Here is a 6,000-nt window from a genome sequence, read left to right as displayed (position 1 = left end):
ATCCCTCGACACAACTTCAGACTTTAGGTCAGTAAGTAATATTCAAGTTCCTTCCTGATAACTGAGCATAACTCGTTGATTAAAGCTGTCAGGTGACCTGACATCTCTGGAGGTCTGCTATGGAAAAAGTCATGGCCAGAAGCCTTTAAACCCACATACCTGTCTCTGTGTTTACTAATGTCATCACTAGTGGCAAATGTAACATACAGTTTAAAAAAATAAGGCTCTATTTTTTTAACTGGATTTATTAAGTCCAAATGTTTACTTAGAAATTAAACATTTTGGTACTGGGGCCTCTAGGATATGTTGGCAGTGGAAAAACTAACCTACACCAGATGGCAGAGGTTAAAGAAATACTATAAAATATGGCTTCTATTCATACAGTTCTCAGACAAACAGAACCCCAAGCAGAAAAAAAACTGTGAAAGTGGAAAACCTTTTCATTTGCTTACATTTCTCTTTGCTACTCAGCAAACCTGAGAGGTATTGTATCATCACGTATCAAGAAAGTAATATGCCAGATTGTTGTAACAGGTGGAATATGTTTGTTTGTAACACGTTGAATCTGAAATAAAGAAAGGACCAAAGTTACTAAAGGTTTTACAAAAACATTTGCAAAATGTATGTAGCTTGGTTTTGTACCTGCAAAGCTTACTGCATAAGTGACAATTTCAATAGCTGCACTTTGCACCAAAAAATACAAAAATTATACTCTCTAATTTTCACAGGTTCAGTTAATTTGTCTAGGTGAACACGTAAGCTAAGGAGATAATTCTGCATTAGCCTTTTTAATTAAACATTTCATAAAACAATGCAATTTTTATCTATACTTCACACTATTATATGTAAACCATATAATTTCTAAACATCATCCTTAATTTTTGTATTTGTTTCTAAAGCTTCTTAGAATCACAATTGTTTTGTAACCCCAATATACTTACATAGCATTTCATGAATTTTTTCTTTTTATTATATAAATTCACCCTTATAATAGAAATATTTCTTTTACAATTTTTTTCAGTTAAAAAACCAGTAAACCAAAATTTGTGATATAACCCATTTTCTTACTATATATGTAGTCACATGATGTTTAAAAAAAAAAAGAGAAAAAAACCTGATGTGAACTTGGACACAATGGACCATGCTGTCAAAAAAAATCAGTTGTCAAAAATGCAGATGGCATAAAAACACAGAAACAGATCAGTTATTGGAATCATTTTTTTTTTTAATATGAGCTATTGCATAGGTTTTTAAAATGGATTATGTGCCTAAATATGTGGGTGGGTAGTCACTAAGGTCTTCAAGGATACCTTGAAGTTTCTTGAAATAAATGTTTCTTGAAAAACCCATTTATCTGAACAGTTATGTAATTATTACCTTAAGAGACATGGTCTAATGTCCAAGATAGAAATAAATGTTCTCCCATATAAACAAAATGCTACCTGATGACTTGCCCTATTCCATTAAAAAAAAAAAAAAAAAAAAAAAAAAAAAAAAAAAAAAAAAAAAAAAAAAAAAAAAAAAAAAAAAAAAAAAAAAAAAAAAAAAAAAAAAAAAAAAAAAAAAAAAGAGAGAAAAAAACCAAAGCTGCAGCAAATGGAAAGCTCTGCACAATGAAAACAACTACTGCGCAGTTCTCGAGTACATTCAGTAAAGACTTCATGTAATTGAAGTGTCTGAACTACTATCATATTGCTAATGAAACAGTACTACTGGGGGCATTCAAAAGGATGATTAATTTGGTAACTAGCTACCTGGCCAATCTCAAGAGTTTAGCTAGAGGTAGGCTCTGCCTTTCCCTCCTGAGTAAGTTCCCATGAGACAGAGAGAAATCTTGAAGCACATACTTAGAACTACTATGACTGTTCCCTCCTTCTGCCTACCCTATTTTTGCCCCTTTTGCCTGTAAGATTAGTGGCATTTTGGTGTGAATACAAAGCCTCTTTGCGATGGATTTAGAGTCAAGTGTTCATAATAAACTCATCTCTTATTGCTAGGCAACACTGAGCAATGTGAATTTGTCACTTCTGTTTGGTGCAACTTTCGATTTCACCTCCAACTGTAACAATATAGCCTGCTATATTTTAGATGCCACTGTGGTTGGATGCCATCCCAGGAAAGATGTGAACTACTACTGACAGGGAGTGAATGACTGGCAATGGGCATAAGCAGTTTTTTGATTCTTAAGCCTTGACATATAATTAATTGTTAGATTTATTCTTCTATGAAACGTACTTCATGATTCCCATTTACTGGTTGCCTTTTAGAAAAGGCAAATGGAACAACAAATTTCCAGTGAGGGGAAATTTTGTTTGTCTGTTTACCTTTTTTTCATGTAGTATTTGTTCTGTTTGTATTTTTCTGCTTAGACTGTCTTTTTGAGGGGTGGATATAAGTAAAATTCAGATCTTAAGTACCCTCAATGAAGCAAATATCAATATTTCTAAGGCATATCCAATTATTTGCTTGAATCAATATGTTTCTTACTTAAGAAACTGAGGTTCAGATTATAAAATATGTTGAGCAACTCTTACACACTGCCCCTTGCATCTAACATCACCCGTTGTCAAGGAGTTCAGATTACTGCAGAAAGAATACAATTTTTTCAATCTGAAATGAAACTCCCCATCCAATACAAGATAAGACAAATGCTATCAATGCTACCTAGGTTCTGGTTTGTTTTTTCTTTTTTATTTAGAGAACTGATAATTTTGGTTTTAAAATCTGTGTGTGATTAGAGAACTGATAATTTTGGTTTTAAAATCTGTGTGTGATTGCCTAATCTGGCTATGAGGTCTCAACTCTTTGAAGACTTAGGTCTGTTTGGGGGGCAAAAAAGGGAAAACTGAAAACTGATATTGTTTCACCACCTTTGTCTAAGACATTGCTAGAAAAAGGGACGAATTTATACATCAAAGAAAACACACATCTTCCAAAGAATCAAATCACTATCAACAGTTATTTCTCTAAATGTTTTAGAAACGTTTCCCAACTATATTAACTCCTGAAATATAACAAACAGCTGAGAATTTTAGTAATATTTTAGTCTTTGCATATTTTCACTGACTCACGGAAAACAAAAGGAGTTTCTGTAACTGTATGAATGAACCATAGCATGTGCGTGTTCTTTTAAGAAAGGCCAAGGGTGCAGTTCTATTTTCTTAGCTCTGCTTTCATATTTATGTGTCTCATTTCCAGCTCATAGCTGATGCCTTAGTTGCACTATCCATCAACACTTTTATCCTCCTTGTTCCTCAAAAAGAACATAAAATCCTTTTTTATGTTGTGGTAATATTATTGCAAATAAAAGCAAATACCAAAATCTTTATTAGTCTGCCAAAATAATAAACTATTTAATAAAAGCATGCTGTAAAAATAAGGTCATTTGCATCACTCAAGTTCCTTACAGAAAATACAGAGAATTATTGGTCAAAAAGTGCAAACCGACAGCAATTATTTCTGTTGTTGATCTAATGCTGCCTGAAAATGGGTTAAAAATGCACTGAGGTTTTGCAAGTTTTTTGTCTTAAACTGTTTTTAATGCTGTTGTATACATAAGAGCCTGGGAGAATCAAATTTTTTAAAACTATATTTTAACCATTCTTATACGTAATGGGAGAAAGAGAGTCTGGATGTACCCTATTAGAAATCTTTAATGCTAACTTATAGTAACCTTCTGACTCCCATGCTGCCACAAGATTTATCATCCAAATATTTACCCTTTTTATATTCCTTATTAATTGTTTCATTAGGATTTATGTCAGCTCTAGCTATATGACATTTTTCACCCTTATCTTTTGTCATCCTTGCAGACAGATCAATGAGAAGCTGCTATTTAAGAAGTTTGTAAAATGCTTAAGGTTACTTATAATATGCTGTTAAAATCATGTATGTAAATCTGATCCTTTTTCCCTGTACTACAAACCTCACCATTATTTTCTCACTGCAGTTTCTCTCCCCATCTGGCAGTTTTGCAAATATGTTATTGATAGAGCACAGAAAAATCAGTTGCTGTGATGAGATTTAAACAGTGCTTGTGATGTCCCTGAATACTTCCCCAGAGGAACGTGCATATAAACATTAAAACTAATCTTATAAATGTTTAAGATTATAAATTATCTCATTCATTAGACACAAAGTATTTACCTTAATTGCCATAATCTTAATGATAAGAGTTATCTTTAGAACCATTGAGTTAAAAGGTTTATGAAAAGACTTTTTTTAAAATATTTATTACAGTGATCTTTTGTAACCCACATAGTTGTAAAACCCCCTAAATCAAAAAATATTCTGCAAGGTATAGCTATGTTACTTTACAGACAGAGAAACTGAAACAAAGAGCAGCTAAAGAAGCAGCAATGATTGAGCAACAATCAACAAGTTATTGACCAGAAAATAAAATTTTAAGATTCAGACCACTGGTGCTGTCTCAGTCTTTCTGGGCTCTATTGCCTCTGCTTCTTAAGCTCAATAGAGATGCTCCACTTATTTAGAGGATGAGATCTGTATAGAGATGAAATATTTTAAAAATACATTATATATATTGAAATGAGTACTTCACAAAGCCCTGTTAGTATATTCAATCATGCTTTAAACCATTAAATCGGCCAGGAGTTATTCTCCTTGCTTCACAGACTGCAGACTGCTGAAAGCTGAATTAACTCTTCTATGAAATAATGTTTAGGATGTCATGTGATACGTGCAGGTTAGATAAAAGAATGCACGTTAAGAATAGAATTTTTTTTTTATTCTGAAGATGTGGAAATTTAGTATTTGCATCTATTAGTATGTTCAATGTAAGTTTTTTGTCTTGCAAACCTGAGCTGGGTTACGCAATCTGGTGAAGTCACTCATATCTAGCTAAATCACTAATTTCCAAAGTTTGGATATTGTACATAGTAACAGCAGCTGCTGGACTAACAGCTCCCAAATATATGCAGGATTGTGTACTTCAGAAGGAAGGTGTTTAAGCCTTATGACAACCATACAATTGAAATACAGAATATGTACAAGAGCTTCAGAACACGCCATCATTAATCAGTGTTAGGGTTTAAATTAAAAGCAGTTGCATTGTATGTGCTTGGTATTTACTGGGATTGCTACGCTATGTATACATCATTATGACAGATGGGATTATAAAATACTTAGATAATTCCACAAATGTTAATTAGAGCTTTGTTTATTCAGGCTAAGATATGCAATAAAGACATCACCAAATTACATTTTTTAGAATATTGTATCTTGTATTACCTGTAAAAGAGCAGACTTGCAAAGGTCTTTTAAGGATTATTTGTGAGCTGTGTTCTTATACATAAGAGAATTAAGTAAATCATCAACAGTGAAACAAACCAATGGGAGATTCCCATAAAGAATAATTTGTGACTTGAAAAGACTAGAGATTTTTGAAATTCCCTCCAATACTTTAAAAAAAACCCACAACCCAAGCAATCAAAAAAAAAACCCCAAACTAAAAAAAAAAGCAACCCAAGCTGGGCAATGGCAACAAGCAAATTGAAATTATTGTTCATGCAGCAAAAACCAGGGGAGGCTATACCTATGGGTTAGTGGCATAGTTGACTACAGACAGGGAATCTCTGAAATGAACCACTGGTTCACAACCCTCCTTTTCAATCTCTGCAAATGGGTGGTAAACTTTTGCTCATCTCAGCTCTTATTTCTGAAGTTGTAACGATTTTTTAATGTTATTGCAGTAGTACAATGACTGCAAAACTGCATGTTTTTGAAAATCATAATGCTTACATGAAAACCAGAGACCAAGTGTCCTGGTTTTCATGTTTGCCCAATTTCTCAGGCACTACACAACCTATGGGCCAAGAAGAGATCTTTTTGTTCAAAACCAGTTCTTATGGTAATCAGAAGTATCTTTCAGACTCTCAGAAAGTATTTCTTTACTTCAAGGCTTAAACAACATCAAAGAAAGCATACAGACAAAGCAGTGTTGGAAAGGAAGTAACATGCCCTTATTTTTAGCACTTGCCC

Source organism: Empidonax traillii, unplaced genomic scaffold (genome assembly GCF_003031625.1).
Source record: "Empidonax traillii isolate 1590-97213 ecotype Southwest subspecies unplaced genomic scaffold, ASM303162v1 scaffold53:size2875158, whole genome shotgun sequence".
Taxonomy (NCBI): Eukaryota; Metazoa; Chordata; class Aves; order Passeriformes; family Tyrannidae; genus Empidonax; species Empidonax traillii.
This window is presented reverse-complemented; position numbering follows the sequence as displayed.